We start from the raw sequence: 19,347 nt of genomic DNA, 5'->3' as shown, positions 1-19,347 counted from the left end.
ACACACGCGTCTTTTTATTTTTAATGTACTTTGTAGATCAGAATTAAGAAAAGAAGCCGGGATGTCCCCATTCAAGAATCTGTTCAGTATGACCGAAACAGAAATATAAAATACTGAAATGCATAACATTCGTCAGTGAAAATGACTTACATTTATTTTCACAAATAATTTTTTAACTAAATAATTTAAAATATAGATAGTACCCGGAAAATCGTTAACCAATCGCAAGCAGTCTACACGTCACTTGCTTCAGTAAAAAAGAAACATTTTCCCTTTATCATTTTGCAATGTAGACGTCGCGTATGTAGGTACCGCAATTTTTGCATAGTAGTTTCTAGGACGGACAGACGGACGAATAGAAAGTTCAAAATCACCCATCAACAGGGCGAGGGCTCGAGTTAACGACCTGAAGAAATCTCGTTTCCAAAAAAATACAAATTCAGAAATGAATGGAATTACGATCTTGTAGTAAGACACAGAAGAGGATTTTAAGCAAAGAATGAAAGCGGAAGAGCTGAATAATAAAAAGGGAAAATGGTCTATATATCGCAAAAAAAACGAAATTTTGCAAAATTGTTTTTATTTTTTACTGAAGTTATTTAAAAAGATATTTCAAAATAAATGACACATTATTATGGCCACTTTTTTCCCTCTACAAGATGCTACCTTCAAATTTGAACTTTGTAAGGGGTCAGAAAGAGGGGCGGTAGTTGGTAGAAAACGGTTCCTTTTGTTGAGACATTTCATTAGAATACCATGAAAGATAAAATTTATTTATTTATTACCTCTCTTGTTCTGGGCCCTCAACAGGTTTGCGGACTTAAGGAGTTAAGGAAACAGAAATCGTGTTGAGAGAAGTAGATCGAGCAATGCGTGGAATCAAACATGAAATAGGATCAAACTTGTCATACTTGTGGTAGCAAATACCACGAAGGGAACCCAAAATGATGAGTGAATTACGAAATAAGGAGAACTGAGTTTTGTGAATAAATTCTGGTCTGTACGGAAGAAAGAGAAGATACGATTGAAATTAGCGACGCCGAAGATGTATGGCAAGAGAAACGGAAGCTTCGTCAACCACGTATGGTTGGCGACACAGCGCACTTGAAACAATTGATTCAAGCACCATTGTGAAACAGTTTCCGTCCGACGTAGAAAATAATATATTAATAGGGTTAGGAGAAAAAAGACCACAAGGGATCGTGGGAACTCTGTAACGTATACACTAAGTAAGGCGAAATACGTAGAAAGGTCGGTCCGAATACACGGACCGCCAACAGAACACAAGAAATCTTACCTGCCAACGAAGCGAGCCTGGTATTGGTCAGCGCGGCTCGTGCAAACAAACACCACGGCGAACCATCCGCCGGAACTATAAGCAATGTCGAAACAGCCAGGAAGCTCAGTAGAGCTGGTAAAGTCTACCTTGCGTTTAAACGGACCACTGAGACTGGAGGCCGCGGGTTCTTCGTCCACTGCCAATCCGAGGCCGAGACCCTACCGTCTCACAGCGCCTTCAATAATGCACCCGCGACGCGTTTTTCTGATCTATCCGGTAAACAAGAAGGTTACAGTGATTTTGGTGAAATGAAGAACAGCGAAACAGTGTTGTTATGCCATCTAATGTTCGTGGGAAGAATGGAGGAAGTGGAGCAACGCATGGAAAAGAAAATGGATACTCTTCAAATAGAACTGAATGAAATTAAAGACGAAAGCACAGAACTGAGCAGAGAAAACCAACAACTTAGACAAAGGGTAACACAACAAGAGGAGAGAAAAAGAAATAAGAATAGAAAGGCATGAAGAGGAGAGTGACCTACAACCAAAAGAGAAAGTAACGACGGTCCTAAGGGGATATGAAGGTAAAAATAGAAATGGAAGAAGAGATAACAGAAATTAGAAGAATTAGTACGCAGCAAAATGGGAGAAACATCCAAATTCTAGTGGAACTAATTAAAGAAGAAATAGGCAAAGAAAATGAAGATACTGAAAGCGGCAAAAAAATAAAAGCACAACAATATACATAGAAGAAAATTACACAAAGGAGACCCAAGAAACTAGAAAAGAGCTGATAAAACATAGGAATAGAAGCAGAACAGAGGGACAATACGCTGCGATTAGATACAAAAAACTAGTACATGGAGATGCTTACGACCAAGAACAATTAAACGAAATGAAAAGGAACTGTACAAAGGGTAGAGAACATAAGAAAACGCCTACAGAAATAAAGTCGCATAACTAAGCAAAATAATCAGATCTAATAGGAACACTGGCACGATCCAAAAAAAACCTTAATATGACCTAACCTCACAAAACAAAGAACCAGACCAGACTAGGAAAAAGGTCACGTAACAAGATATAGGAAATGAAGAGATAGTAATAGGAATTTGGAACATAAGCACACTAACAGGGAAGGAGATACATACATACAAATCTTAGAACTAAGTGAAACTAAGCAAAAGGGCGAAGGAAGCATGTACTTACCAAACAACGCATACTATACTACTCGAGAGTGAAACAGGAACAAAGAACAACAAAGATGGAGTAGGAATAATAGTCACGGAGAATAAAGGATTTTAAGGCAATCAGCTCGAGAATCTATTAATCTAAAAATGGAAGAAACAATTAACATCATACAAATATATGGGCCAGAGGAAGACATGTTATTGTTCTACACCAATCTACAACAAATACTAGATGAATTGAAAGAAGAAACTGAGAGGACAATAATAATGGGAGACTAGAACAGTAGAGTAGGAAAGGACTACAACAGAGGCATAGGATGTATGGGAATACATGGGGAAGATACATTAAATAGAAAAAGAATAAAAGTGATAGACTTCTGCAAAGGGAACGACCTAGTATATAGGAAACACAATGGGGAAACAGCCAATAGAAGACAAATACACGTTTACGGCTAAAAGCTTAATAGACTACACAATACAAGAATTAACAGGGACAATGCAAAGAATTAAAATGATAAGAAAATAGTATGGGAGCAATATATACAAACAAAAACACAGAGCGTGAAAAGTGAAAAATGAAATCAAAGGAGTTTGGAGAAAAGAGAACAGAAGAACACAGAACAGACTGTAGAATTCTATAGAAAAGATTAAGGAGGGATAAAAGGAAAGAGAGATAACAGCAATTAAAAATATGCAGGGACAAACACTAACAGGCACAAAAGAAATGCTCGAAACACGGAAAGAACATTACAGAATAAAGTATAACACGGCAGAACCAGAAGAAAAAATAACATCAAGAGAAGAACAAGTGGAAAAAAGACGAAAGTAAAATAAATGATATGGAAATGAAACATCTCAGGAAAATTGCTGGAAAAACCAAATGAATCAGACTAAGAAATGACACGATCAGAGAAATAGCAGAACAAGAGCCAATATCGGAAAAAATAAAAAAGAAACAGCTGAACTGGTTCGCATATGTAGTAAGGATGGAACCACTTACAAGAGAAATAATGGAGATGGGAAAACCAAGGAAGAAGCAAAGGGAAAGACCAAGAAGAAAATGGATGGACCAAATCCAAGAAATAGGAATGGCAAGAGCAAGGACGGTAGACGAAATGAAAATCCTAGCAAGAGACAGGAAGGAATGGAGGAATTGGGTGCAAAACATAAGGATTAGAGAAGAAGAAGTTTTTTTTTACCAAAGCCAAGGCTTTCTCTACTAGTATTATTATTATTATTAATGTTCGGTTTCACAAATGAGGATTAAGGTGGACCAAACATATTAGAATGTTAGTCACCTTTGATTATAAGAAGATATTCCCCAGTCAGAAAAGTGGCACATTTCTGCGAGGACATATGGAAGTACGAGGCCCCTTTAGGGCCGAGTACTTTAATTCCGAGTCAAGTAGTGTCATTTTACTGACGAGTTTTGTAGTACATTTTTCCCGAAATCGTCTTTTTAAATATAAAATTTTAACTTTCTATTGATATCAGTTTTGATAGGAGGCCGGTAAAGTGAAAGGGGACAGGAAAAGCAGTTAGGTAAAGTGTTACTGCCACTGTCATGGAAGCTTTCTTTTCTGAACATAAAGTAGTCATGAAAATGAAGGTTTCACGGGAAATTCACATCCCTGAAAATAATAATTGAAAGATGGCTTACAAAGCCTCATTCCTGAAATTCGGACCTAAGCTTGGTCTTGCAATTAAAAACAATAAGGACAATTTATGTCACTGAAATGGAAGGACGCCTTTCCTTAAATGACCATTGACATTAGCGACTCTTTTTATGACAGTCCAAGCATTTTAATTCACATTTGAGTTGAATTTCATTTTCTTCGAAGATTAGTCGTATAGCTTGTATAGCTAGACGCGAATTTTAAGACCACACTCTATAGCAACAAGAAAACTTGACAAAATAAATAATGCATATAAAAATAACATGCCGCGTACAGGAAGGCGAGTAAATATTTAATTTGTTTTCGCAAAAATATACATTAAATACCCTTATTTTTTCACTTTCTCTCTAAAGGGCTTTCTCTTGGCAATAACTAATTCTAATTAAAAGTGCTAGGTACTTACACGCTTTCGTTCACCTTTCTTTGTATTTCAGACTGATTAGTTTTGTTTTAACGCCCCATATGTATTCCACCCCCGGAAGTCGTCCGATTTTTTCTTCGTATGCCACACAAGCGCATCATTACCTAAGTCCAAAAGGGTATTATGACTGATTAAAACACATTACGAGTTTAGCAAAAGATTGATTCATTCGAGTACCGAGAAGCATGTTATGGAAGACACGTCGACGAGGGCTATCGATTTTTATCAATATTGATGATCTGCAATACAAAGTGGACCACACATTGTTTTCACCAATAACAATGGTTTAGGTCTTCGCAGCGCAAGAACTCGTTACGTACCGACACAGCGTGAGGCCGCACGCACTCATTAGCGACGTCAAATGTATGTTCTTACAATATCTGCTGATGATCTATGATTCGTTGCGAACGTCGAAACAATATTTGACCTAATCAAAGGACAATTATTTAGGAAGATGCAACTTTGGCGTGCGCGATTTTTTGGCTACTTACTTTGAAGTCGCCGCTTGCGTCTTATTCGTAATTAGAATAACAGAATTCTTGTGGTTATTAGTGCCACTGTATCGTTTCTTCAAGTTCTAAATAATTTTGTTCGAATTCTTTTACACTTTTCACTCGTATTGGAGTAAATTGTCTAGTCCTCTGAATTAACAATCCTATATTTAACAAAAAAAATACTGAGCCGTTTTGTATGAAATAAAGCCTGATTTAATAAACAATTTCTACTTTCGTATGGTCATGTTTATAATGTATGTGAAAGAATATACTTTTAAGTAGGTATACGTCGATATCTATATTTATTAATCTGTTTTTGGACAAATGTTATAGCGAAAAAATGAAATGGCTTATTATAAGAGATAGATATTCATCATGAAGCATAATCACTGACTAAGGCATTGTTAGGGACTCCAGAAATTAATATATTGATGAGGGAATGAGATAGCAGAAACAGTCGGAGCTAAACTGAGGGTAGTGGCAAGTTTGAGTGAATGTCTAATTTTTCTTACAAATCGAATTATCTTTAAAACTACTAGCTTTTCGGATAGACCATATAATAAAAAAGACGTACAATTACACGTAAAATTTAAAAATGCATTCAATACAGGGGGATCTATTTAAAAAATGTACCATTTGGGCACCTTACTTTGTGGGCGCGCCCTGTGTAATTCCAAATATTTTTAAAACGTGGAGAATATTCAACCATATCATAATACAAAAGCCCTCCATCGAAAAATTGTATCTTCAAAGAATTAAGTTACTCCGCGCAATCGTTGACTCACCCTGTACATTTTTGAGAATCAACTAATAGACTACCTTCGCAGTTTTCAAAAATATTATATAGGGTGTGCATATACGTGGGTTAAAACTACTAGACCAAAAGTGACCGCATTTTACTTAGCTGCTTTATGGAGCTTTATTGTAAGAATGAATTTGCTAACGACCTTTACAGGAGGTAGGTATTCAAAATATTCTGTTGACGAATTTTCCTGAAAAGTTGTGAGTTACAAACGCAAAAGTCAATAAAGCTGTTGCAACGCGTGCTATACAAATCGCAAATTCTTTTACCTACACCTATAACATCGGGTACCTGTAGTTGACTATAAATTCCACATTAATCGTAGGTGGCAATGCCTCTAGCTCTTGCATTATAAAGTATAAACACAGACCAACACGTTTATTGACTCACATCATACAATTTCAAGCTTAACCTTAAACTATATAATATAAAAGGTGGTAATCGCCATCTACGAACCCTGCAAGATTTCACAACGGCCATTATTGCCTTTTTTTCCGGTACGAAACGAACGCAAAAATCATAACAATAAATTACTCTATCTATTTTTTTTGCTGTTGTTGCTAAAGATGAAGTGGCCACCATGTATCGCGCATTATCTAATTGAGTAATGCACACAATTGTTTTTGTTCAAACCCCCGGGCCCTAACAATTGTTTTAACGCTTTATTGTTCGTAAAAAGCGTGTTTAAATTATTGTGTTATTATTTTGTAAATGGGATGGATATTTATTCAATTCTATTCTATTTGGGTCATCGATGATTAATCTACGAGGCGTTTTTATCAGGATCATTTTGTAATCGAATCCACGATTCAATTATAAAATAATGACCGATGTGTGCACGGGGCTTTACGTTCCCCATACAAAGACATTATTAAAAAAAAGTTATGATGGGAACGTCATGATCCATTTGTTAGTTTTTGATAATTGAAAATGTTTGCCCATATTAGCTTTGCACTATAATTTACAGTCGACGATGGTGTAATAAACTCCTTCGTTCTTTGAATTACAAGGTCAAGACAGTCATGGTATCGTCTGAAATTATAGGTATATGGACCACATAAGTGATTTTTGTTATGATTTTACAGTTAACTCCGATACAAATGTTATTAGATTAAATTCCCACAATCACAACGAAAGCGTGGGTTAATATCACTATGATTTGCTTTTCGATTTAAGTCCGAAAAGCACTCTCCGTCTCTCCAAGTCAACTGCATTTGTCTAAGTGGAATGTTGTAACAGACTTTTCACCAAATAAGTTTCAAATTTATAAGAAATAATTGCTTAGTAATGTAACGATCAAGTGAGTTGGCAGTGTGGACAAGCGTTTTCTAATACAGTTCTGTTTTATAACGATTCGAGTGTTTTCAAAACCAGTATAGTCCTAGCCCTACATGAAATTATAGGGCGTTTGATGATTGCACAATTGTATATTGGACCAAAACAAACATGTTTAGAAGGGGAGCCACCCCTAAAGGTGCATTTTTTTGGTTTTTGGCATTTAACAGGAAAACTACACTCCTCATCAAAAAAGGTGTGGTAACCTTTTTTGTAGAGTACAAAATTCTCTATCGATTAGGGTATTCTATTCCACTCCAACCACTAAAACATTACCTCAAAGATGATTAACATTTTGCATTTGACAAAAAATGCTTTTAAGGATGATTTGATTTCATCAAAGTACACAATAACATACTCAAAACCCAAATGGGCACACTATTACAATAATTGTTGACTAAATACCCCCCCCCCTCCCCCCCTTAAAGTCGGTTACTCAGCTTAAATTTGATCCCCAATTTTCAGATGAAATATATTTACAATAGCCACACGGACCGTGACTTATGCATGTGTGAAACCATCAACATCGCTAACTGGTTTCTTAGATTGCTTTGTTTTTTAGGACTTTCTAGAGGTTTGCCCGATTTAGAAATTGTGATATAGAAGTCCGCAACTCTCTGTAAAATAAAACTTGTTACGTATACAAATGTTTATATTACCACAGATATACGTAAAGAACAGATTGATAACCATAATGCATAAATTGCTTAACACATTTATCCACTTATTTTAAAGCACCTATCTCCTTACAAGAGCCCTCTATTTAGGAATGTTATTACCACAAACAGTTTAGTATTTGGTTCTTGAAGAAGGTTGAAACATTTTCTATGCATTTGTCGTTAGGTGTCACTGTAAAAGTAATGTTTTATCTTTTTCTGGAGAAGGAATGCATGATCGAAGTCGACTCGGTTGCGCTTATTTTATCTACGCCAATATTCGTTACGACGGATATAATATTTAACTATTATAAATTCTTATTTACTACAACTCACTTTTGCTTTGGGTTTTTGAGGGTGTTAAAAGTTTAAAAGGGCCAAAACGGCTTAAAGAAAATGTTTGTAATTTTTTCGCATACACTGGCTAAGGTGGCACAAAAAACTCTACAAGAAAGTTCATAACAATTTATTTGGGAGTTTCTAAGATTTTGAGAAATTTTAAATTGAACTTTTAAACTCTTCATTTCATAATTTTTCTAAATTTGCACTTTTCTCAGAAAGTAAGCTTCATAGCGAAAAATGTTACAATAAAAAAGGAAGTGCCTTGATGAGCTGTACAAAAAAGTCTTATCCATTTTTTGCGTCAGATTCAAAATAAATGCGACAGAAGTAAATATAGTCGGATGATAGGCAGTTTTATTAAAATTTGACATGTTTGAGCGCCCCTCCCAACATTAAGCCACGGGATCTCACTGGCAGACATGACTTCTTCTACTTCACTATGTATCAGGATACTTTACACGAAAAATCAGCCATGTAGCGATAAGTCACTTTTTTCGGTAGCCAGCTCTTAAGACTATACAGGCTTATGTTCCGATTTATGTTATTTATTTACCAAAAACATTGTTTAAATACTTTAAACAATACCATTGGCTAATACCCCTCAATATTAGTCAATCACAATACCCAAAACGAGCTTATAAAGTTTGCGTTTTTTAGAGAACGTTTGAACGAAATGATATAGAAATCAAAGACAATAAACGAAAAAATGAGCATTTAACCCGATAAAGTGTACATTCAAGAACCTGTACAATTTTTTTGGTAATTTTGGTTGAATGTACGAGGGTTTTTACAAAAGTTTTAAATTTTAATAAAACACATTAGATATTTGTGAATGGTTTTTTGATAACAAAGTCTATCTTAGGAGTCCTACAGGAGCTAAGTTTTGATTATTCAAAAATATACTATATGTTCGTTGAAACTGTAAAAATTAGCAATAAGTTATTCAGTCCCACAGATGTAACATCCCGCAACGTAGTTTGATTTAGGGCCTGATTATTCTCGGATTGTCTGAACCGTTTCAATAATAAAACAAACCTATTAATTCCTGGAGGGATTTCTACAGGCTCTGATGTGTTTCGAGGATCCACAATTTTTGGCAAGAGGCAATTAAAATAAACCCCTAAAGCAGATCTAAAAAAGCGACAGAGCATCTCGGGTGATCCAACGGCGTAATTGAATTTGACCCATTTCTTGTAGGCTTTTTCCAACCTAATTATTCCGCAAAAGATATTTTAACCACAGGTTCATGGGTAATTCCATAATCGGTAGATTTTGAAGATGTAAATTAGGCATGTCAAACACGCGGCCCCCATGTCGCCTGTGGCCCGCCGTTCTACAATCTGCGACCCGTCACGATGTTTGCAGATTATAAAATTGAACTATGTAAATGAATTGTACCGCATGTCCTATTTTGGTCGAGAATCAGCTGTTTTTAAAGATAGTTAAGTTTGCGATTTTTCGCGACCCTGTGCCACTTTTTTGTGAAACCGCAAACAAAATCAATCTAGCTACGTTTGTTTTTGAGATACAAGGTGAAAAGTTGGAAACGAAAAGTTTGACTTTTTGGGATGATATCGTATCTTACTATCCATCTAAGATAGAAAATAGGTAAAAACTGTTTATTTTAGATACTGTTACGTAGAATCCAGTGGCGTACCTAGGCAAAACTTTTGGATCACCTCTGAGTGTCTGAGGCCCAAACTTGGCATTTTTTAATATGTGACACCCTGTATATCTTAACGTCAATTGTTTGCAGTCCTTTTCCTGATTACATTTATGCATCACACTCACAACCGGATATATTTTTTTTAGCAATGAAAATCAATTAAAACCTTATTTTTACTGTTTTTAAATAGTATGCCATGAATTCATGGAGATTTTGTTTTGTTTAGTGTATCCATGGTAACTAAGGCACTCGATACCAATCAATAAAAATGGCTGACGGTAGAAATATGCCATTTCAAAATTTTGAGAAATATGATCAAATATATAATTAGATAAAAAATATAGAATGACACATCAATGTTATCACGAAAAAGAATGCAAAAAATGGACGTTAAAATATACAGGGTGATGCATTTAAAAAATTCCAAGTTTGGGTCGAATCACAGAAATTGTTTTTTGCCCACGCCACTGGATTATACGCAAAAATATCTAAAATACGCAGTTTTTATCTTTTTTCTATCTTACATCGGTAGTAAGATATGATACATCCCAAAATGTCAAACTTTTCGTTTTCACCCTGTAACTTAGAAACAAACGTAGTTGGATAGATTCTGTAAGACACTGTACGTGTACATTTTCTTGAGCTGGTGCTAATGATTTTATGATTATTTCTATTTATTCGTTTTATTGTATTATTATTTTGTATACCTACTTTTTATGTTAATAATAAAAAATCAAAAATTTTCTTAATGTAAACTTTTTTATGATGCGGCCCGCAGCTATCTGTGGAAACCTTAAATGTCCTTGATGATAACATTTTTTATTTCCCGCATTTATCTTTTCTAACTTTTGGACGAATAAGGCTTTTTGAGATTGATATCTCTGGGTTTGCTATTTCAGCAGCTAATGGACCATATTCTTCAATATCAAATCAAAGTTAAGAATTATACACCACAAATAATTCTTCATGTGTAAATAAATTAAGTCTTTTTTAATAGGAAAGTTGAGTTTTTATTATTAGGGTAATAATATTACAAAGACAAACAGTTGTCAGTACCGTAGTTGAATATCGAAGGTGCAGTTCAAATAAAAATGCCTTATTATACCTGAAAAAATTTAGGAACCTTATTCTACGCAAACTGCTTATCTACCTATTAATAGCAAAGGAATAAATCTGTAAGTATTTTTGCACTTGATTCGCGTACTCAACACAAATAAATAGTTAAAAAGTACTTAGTTCGGAGAAATACTGCGTATCTGCAACGCACGACCTAAAAATAAAAATAGGGGTCAGTGTTCCTGGCACACCTGTGCGTATCCAACGTGTTGATGTCTCGTAAATCCACCAACATAAAGACGAGAAACTGTAGATTATTGAATGAAATGAAGATACCTACGGTGGGCTTTCCGTTCATTCGTTGTACCTGTCCTCTAACAGAGAAGATGAATACTTTCAAATTGCACTAGGGATTGCGTTTTTAATAGAGCAATTTAATTTCCTCAAATTTTTCCTACTTGTAAGGCACCCTTATACTTATTTGCATTACAGCTGCGTTTACTAAATTTCCATTCTAGTTAGCAATCTGGTTTTTAACGTAATATGCTATGATATTACTAAAGTAGCTAAAGTAACCACTCACCTAATCCTAACAGTTGCGACTGAAAAAATGGACCACCAATATTCTTTTTTCGTTCAAAATAAACTAATAAGAATTAGAAAAACGAATAGGAATCGATGCACATTTGCGTGTTTCAAGCGCGCGTGCAGTAGCGTGCACTAGACTTGTTTTTGGAGGACGCCAGTTTCTACTACGCCGCCGCATAACACGGTTTCCACAACACGCCGAGCAGTCTGTGCCTGTGCTAGGCAATCAACGAGTACACACTGATCGCACGATGGAAGTCAACGTCGACTTAGTCGACACATAGTTATTTACCTGCGATGTTATTAAGAACCAACCAACAAATATCGGACACAAGATCAGGACCGTTCCATGATAGAATAAAGACAAGAATTTCGTTTCGTCTCTGAGAAGATCTTGAAATAGGGAAACGAACGAGCACTAACCATGTGGTGAACCCGTGTTGTTCTTTATTGTCATATAAATATTCATACACTGAGAAAGCAAACGTAACGCGTTGATAGTCATCCATTTTGCTTGGAAAGAACTTGGGGAATGCGTCTTTATATAGGTATTAGCAGCGTCGCAGCGTTCGGCGGTTCAAAACCGCTCCAATGTGTAATGACAGAAACAAGCTAAGCGCATGCGACTTGCTCGCAGCTTGCACGCGACTTGAAAACACGCAAGTGTGCATCGAGCCTAAGAGTAGAAAGTTGCTTACTTTTTTCTTCATAAACCCGCTGGCATTCTTGCCGCAAGAAATAATCACAGGAGAGCTTAACGGAAGTTATGCTTCTATAATTGTTCAGATATGAAACTAACGGATTTTTTAATCGGCTAATGTAAGCAAAACGCGAATACAAAATAAAAAAATGAAACGGTAAGCAAACAATTTTGTCAAATGTGACGTGTCGCAATGTGAACATACCATTGTTGTTGAATGTAAAAATAAAGAAGCTGCAGCCAAACTTAAGGAGGAAGCCGAAACGAAACTGGGATCCGACTACATTCTTTCCTTACCAAAACAGAAGATGCCGAAGATTAAAATCGTAGGCCTCAATGACAAGATCGGGAGTACCCAAATGAAGGAAATGATTCTCGCGCAGAATCAATTCCTCGACGAAGCCGCGTACATAAACGTCGTACACATAACGGAAGATAAAAGAAATCCTAACAGGTATTTGGCTTACGCTGAGGTTGACGGTAATAGTTACCGGAAAATTCTAAGTGAACAAAAGCTTAACATAGGATGGGACCGTTGCAGAATTTATGATGCTGTGACAACTAGAAGATGCTACAAATGCAATGGGTTCGGACATAAGGCAACTGACTGTAGCAAAACTACTACCTGCCCCAAATGTGCGGGAGACCATGACCTAGCGAGCTGTAAAGCTTCGGACGCGGAAATTAAATGCAGTAACTGTGCCAACGCCGTTGAGAAACTAAAAATGAAACTGGATGTACAGCACCCGGCCTGGAGTGTTGATTGCCCAGTCTACAAAAAACGACTCGATCAAGAAAGAAGCAGAATTGATTTTTTAGGCCATCCCCAACACTAATCAACCAAGGAAATAGGTACGGATCAACGCTCTCAATCTATTATCAGAACGTAAGTGGAATGCGAACGAAAGCGCAATCTTTCAAAAATAAATTGGCAATTACAAATTACGACATTATTCTACTGACTGAGACCTGGTTAACGGAAAATTTTCATGACGCTGAGTATTTAAACAATCAATATGCGGTCTTTCGCAATGACCGTAATTACGAAGAAATGAAGTGCACCATGGGAGGCGGAGTTTTAATCGCAGTCAAGACCGATTTGAATGCTGAAAAATTGGAATTTCAAAGTGATCTAAATGAAATATGGGTCAAACTTAAAATTAATAATACTTCATACATTATTGGTGTTGTCTACTTTCAACCGAAATCTGGTATTGATAAGTACGTGAGTTTTACCAAAAGTTTAGAAACAATTGAAAACATGTTGCATTCATCGGAAGTGTTAATAGCAGGCGATTTTAACCTACCACAAATTGTTGACGCCACGTATAATTTCGAAAACGCGAGTGCTAAATGCAAAGTAATTAAAAATATAGCTTCGATGTACAACTTAAAACTCATTAATACGGTTAAACTTAAAAACTGCAATAATAGAACCCTTGACCTAATTTTAACTAACTTAAACGCGGAAATTAAATCTGCTGTCGACTCACTGGATAAAATTAATCCACTTCATCCTGCACTAGAAATAGTCTACAAAGTCCATAGACCAGCTAAGCGAATTACCAAATTAACCAACTTCAATTTCAAAAAAGCAGATTTTGTTAAAATGTACGTCCTTTTTCGCGATATCAATTGGAAGGAGTCTCTTATCCTGAAGAATTTCAAATCGGTAGATGATGCAGTAACTAGCTTTAATCAAACGGTAATGAACATTTTCGATGAATGTGTCCCCAAAGTTACAATTAGGAGTGCCAATAAGTATCCTAGCTGGTTTAATATAGACATTATTAAGAAAATCAAACAGAAAAATAAGTTTCGGTTACAGGGCCCATCGGAAGACTTCATTGAAGCCAGAAAAGAACTCAAAAGAATGATCCACATTGCTCATAAGAGGTACATTAATCAAATTGAAATGGATCTGCGGAAGAATTCCAATAAATTCTGGAACTACATCAAGTCGTTGAGGAAGAATAGTCAACTACCTGGAGTTTTTGAGTACAAAGACACCTCGTTAACGGACGCCAGAAGCATTGCGGACGCCTTTGCATCCTTCTTCGAGTCAGTCTACACTATGGAGAGGAACGATGACCCGGAAGATGACGTGGAATCGGACCTGGTGCTATCCAAATTGCACTTGACTCAGTTACATGATTCCGAGATACTGGAAGCAATAAAAAAATTGAAACCGAGGTCGGCTATAGGCGAAGATGGAATCCCACCCTACATCGTGAAAGGATGTGCATCTTTATTGGTAACCCCCTTACAACATCTATTTAATTTTGCTTTGCAAACATGTACATTCCCTGAAGCTTGGAAATGCACCAGAATAACACCAATTCACAAAAGTGGAAGCCGAAAATTAGTTGAGAATTATCGCCCAATTGCAATTATACCAGCAATAGCGAAAATTTTCGAAAGAGTAATCTATACTAGACTTTATTCCCATCTCAGCAGTATAATTGCAGATCAACAGCACGGTTTCACGCGGAACAGATCAACGATTACAAATTTAATGCAGTTTACGCATTTCTCAGCAGGAGCCTTGGATGAGAGAGCCCAGGTGGACTGTGTTTATACAGATTTTGCGAAGGCATTTGATACAGTATCCCATCAAGTCTTGCTCCGTAAACTTGTTTTAAATTGCGTAAGTAATCCGACCGTCAAATTCTTAAAATCATATTTATCTCTCCGTAAAACAAGAGTGAAATTCAATGGTGTGAATTCAGCCGAATTTTATCCCTCATCAGGCGTTCCCCAGGGAACACTTCTTGGTCCTTTTCTGTTTCTCTTATACATAAATGATTTACCGCGAGTGATAAAAAACTCGAAAGCACTACTATTTGCGGACGACCTAAAACTTTTTAATAAAGTCCAATCCCCAAGTGACTGTTTAAATATTCAAGAGGACATTAACTCAGTAATTAAGTGGTGTATCAAAAATAAACTAAAACTAAATATCAATAAGTGTAAAGTCCTTACTTTTACTAGATCGAAAAATCCCTTACTTTTTGACTATAAGATGAATGGAAAGGTCTTACTACGAGTCACCTCCGTTAAGGACCTGGGCGTGTTTTTCAATACCAACCTTAACTTTAACTTGCACATTGAATACCTAACAAATGAGTGTTACAAACTTCTTGGTTTCGTTATCAGAAATACACTCAATTTCACGAATATACAGACAATGATAACCTTATATAATGCGTTTATTAGATCCAAGCTTGAGTATGCTGCATGTATCTGGTCTCCTCAAACTCTCAAATACTCAGACATGATCGAAAAAGTGCAGAAAAAGTTCATCCGAGTAATGTTTTTTAGGTCAACCCAAAATTATCCACATTTGATCTCTTACGGTACCCAGCTTAATTACTTAAATAGTACTTTCGGCTTAAATATAACGAGGTTAGAAACCCGACGGTACATTGCCTCCACAATTTTTGTCTTCAAAATTTTACACAACTTGTTATACTCTTCCGAATTACTTCAAGAAATTAAGCTTAAGGTACCATTTGTTAAGCTAAGGCAAAATAATACTATTTTTGTAGTTAACAACACAACTTCCCCACTTATTAAGATCTTGATCGCTTTAAATAAGTTATCCTCAGTTAATGATATCGACTTTTTTCACGATCCCCTAAATTCAATAATAAATAAAATTAGACCCTAGTCCTAATATTTGTTCAGAGCCCCAGTGCCATGTAATTGGAATTTTTATTCTGTATGGTTTCTGGTTAAATAAATAAATAAATAAATAAATACCACAATTTCGAGTGACAACAGGTACGTTACTTGAAAAAAAAATCCTTCTCGTTGGCGTGATATCGTTTAAATTTTATTTATATTTACTACTTAATGAGTGGGTGATGTCGGAATAAAGAAATACAATAATTTATAAAATACTGTACTAGTGCTCCAGAGATGATTGTAACTGTCGTGACAATTCTTAGAATAAGGATGGAAAAGGCGATCCCATGTACCTTCTTGTATAAATTGCTTTGTGGTTAATTTTTATAATTTGTACATATACGTAGAGGTACATAGAACAAAAGTACGAGTCCGTACAGGATTATATTTACTGTAACAACATACGAACTCATTGTAATCGTGCTCAGGTAATTTGTTGGACTGCACGCTTCAGTGCGGGTCTCACCATCAGAAATGCTACACAAAACGTCTCAGTCCGATGATGTATAACCGAAGCTTGTACGTAAAGTATGCCATATACACACACACATACCTACCTGAAAAAAAAAACAAAAGACCTCGGACTGGCCGTTTCTCTATTGTGTAAGATATTGCTCCCGCCACGAACTGCGAAATCACGCCGATTAGACGAAATTTTGTTTCTTCATACGCACGCAAAACGCATTTTGGTAAGTATAATAATCCACATAAAACGTAATTATGTGATTTATATACTTACGTATATCTGTAATGATGAATTATTATATTTAAGTACGTTTATTCTGAGGGAACGGTAGATTGTAGACAAATTAAGTGATCGAAAACTTTGCTGGAAGCATTTTTCAATCTCTGACCTTTTAAATATGTCACGATTCTCAAATTTGTTTTACTGCCCGAAAAGTTTTTTTTTTAAATAAATAAACTCAACGTATTATTCATCTCACTAGCAATGATAATATACAGGGTGGAACACTGAATATATTTGCAAAATTATAATTATTGCAAAGATTTGTATGGTATCCACAATTATAAAAAGTTTGCTACTAGTCTACGCCCTTTTGTGGCCAGTGGCGTACTTCTGCATGGTCAAGGGGGCATATGTTTTTTTAATTGATTTAAATTTATTACATAATACTGAATTTTTTTGGAAATAGCAGCATAAAAGCTTATCATATTAATTTATTGTATAAAAAATTATTAAAAGTTATTAAAGTATCTACCAACAAAAATTATTAACAGTGGCGTGCGTCTGTATTCAATTCAGCTACTAAAGAAAAAACATGTAAATAAAAAAACCAAACTATTTGATATTACAACATTTTTATTTTTTATTTTTTATTTTTATATTTTTAATGATTTTTGACACATTAAGTTGCTTGGACATAGGTAACTAACAAAAGGATAACGTTAAAGTTAACTACAAAACAACTTCAATTTGATTTTTTTTAAATTACATTTTTTTATGTAATATAATAATTCTTTCCGTTTCTATATCCAAAAAGGTGTGCACTTTAAGAATATGCAATAAAAAAAATTTGCCCTCTTTGACTCTGCAGACGTACGCCATTGACCCAAATTTTAAAGTATGTCGATTGGTGGCAAACTTTCTATAATTTTGGATACCATAAAAAACTTCCTCGAAAAATGTAATATTGTAGATATATTCAGTGTCCCACTGTATTCATACATACAGAGAGATTATTTTAAAAGAATGCACACATACATTTGACCTATGTAGCTTTTTAATCCACAATTTTGTTATTTTAAATTAATTTTTAGCCAATAGTTTCTTAATGGAATTTGTTTGAGTCAATGGCTACCAGATATGTTGTAAGCGGTTCATTTTCTAGGAAAAGTTACTGACGACAGTCTGACGATAACACAATTTTAATGTCTTTTACGTCACCAAAACATCCGACTCAGCGATAATAATAATAATTTATAATAATTTTTTTATTCAAACCACTTTACAATAAATATAATTTTGTTTGTGGCAAGTCAAGAGAGACAAATAAAAGTATACGACAAACGTAATGACATACAATACATACAATATACAGGACTAGTTGACTACATGGAGGCCCAATCTCTATAGTTGAGTAGAATGCATGAGAGGTAAGAACTTTTTTTAGGGAAGATTTGAATTGGGATAGTTTCAAGGTTTTAAAGATTGCCGGAAGTTTATTATATAATTGAATGTCAATTGAATTGTTAGATGAGAGTTTGAGTCTATGGTTATGTAATACTAAGAGTTTTGATGATCTTGTGTTGTAATTATGAATATCCGAGTGTTTTTGATACGTCGCACTGCATTTGTGAATTTCGACAAGCGAATATAAAATAAACAAAGCTGGTAGTGTTAAAATATTTAAATTTTTAAAATGAGTTCTACAGGATACATTAGAAGAGATACCCATAATTATCCTTAGAGCTTTTTTTTGTAAAATGAAGACTCGAGCTGCATGCGGCGAACCCCCCCCCATAGCAAGATACCATACGAAATGTGTGAGTGAAACAAGGTATGGTACGCGGTAAGTAGGCCTGTCAGATTCGTGGACTGCTTTAATCGTCTTAGTAAAAATAACTGACTGGAGAGTTTCTTGCACAGGACATCTATATGCGTGTTCCATCTTAGGTTCGCATCAATGTAAAAGCCCAATAGTTTTACATGTTTGCCGGTAGTCAATGAGCTGTTTGTTGAAAAAGTAACCATTTGAGTTTTCTTTTCATTTAATAATAGGTGATTGGCCGAGAACCATTTGTTTGCCTTTGTCAAGATATTGACAGCTTGCCTATTCAGATTATCTAAACTCCTATTTGAACACAAGAGTGTAGTGTCGTCCGCATAAAGCACACATTTATTAGGTTGCATGTAATGAGAGGAAAATCATTTATATAGACGAGGAATAATAGCGGCCCTAAGATGGAACCCTGTGGGACGCCATGTGCAATTGAATGTTCTCGAGATTTGAGATTATTATAATAGAGGAATTGTTTACGATTACTCAGATACGACTGAATTAGTTTTAAAGAAGATCCACGAATTCCGCAGTGTTCCAATTTCTGCATTAAGATGTCGGTATGTACGCAATCAAATGCCTTGCTGAGATCACACAAAATTGCCGTTGTACATTTCTTGTCTTCCAAGTTATCAATGACATAATTCACGAGGGAACTCGCAGCATGCACCGTCGAGGCTCCCTTTCTAAAACCAAATTGTTTGGAGTTTAGTACGTTGTACTTATCGAAGAAATTGCAAATGCGTGACTTTATGACTGATTCGAATATTTTGCTTATAACCGGAATAATTGATATGGGACGATAATTATTCGGTTGTGAAGCATCTCCTTGTTTGAGTATGGGGACTACTTTGGCGAGTTTGAAGATTTCAGGATATTCTCCTTCAACAAAACAACGATTCAAAAGCCAAGTTATGGGTTCAGCTAATGCGTTGGAACA

General features: G+C 35.5%; 1 pseudogene; it reads left to right on the top strand.

Annotated features, from left to right (window-relative positions):
* LOC116178312 overlaps positions 1-19,347 on the top strand; it is a 34,862-nt pseudogene that overhangs the window by 11,604 nt on the left and 3,911 nt on the right.

This window comes from Photinus pyralis, unplaced genomic scaffold (genome assembly GCF_008802855.1).
Source record: "Photinus pyralis isolate 1611_PpyrPB1 unplaced genomic scaffold, Ppyr1.3 Ppyr1.4_LG8, whole genome shotgun sequence".
Taxonomy (NCBI): Eukaryota; Metazoa; Arthropoda; class Insecta; order Coleoptera; family Lampyridae; genus Photinus; species Photinus pyralis.
The sequence above is the reverse complement of the archived record's forward strand: the minus strand, read 5'-3'. Positions and strand labels throughout refer to the sequence as shown.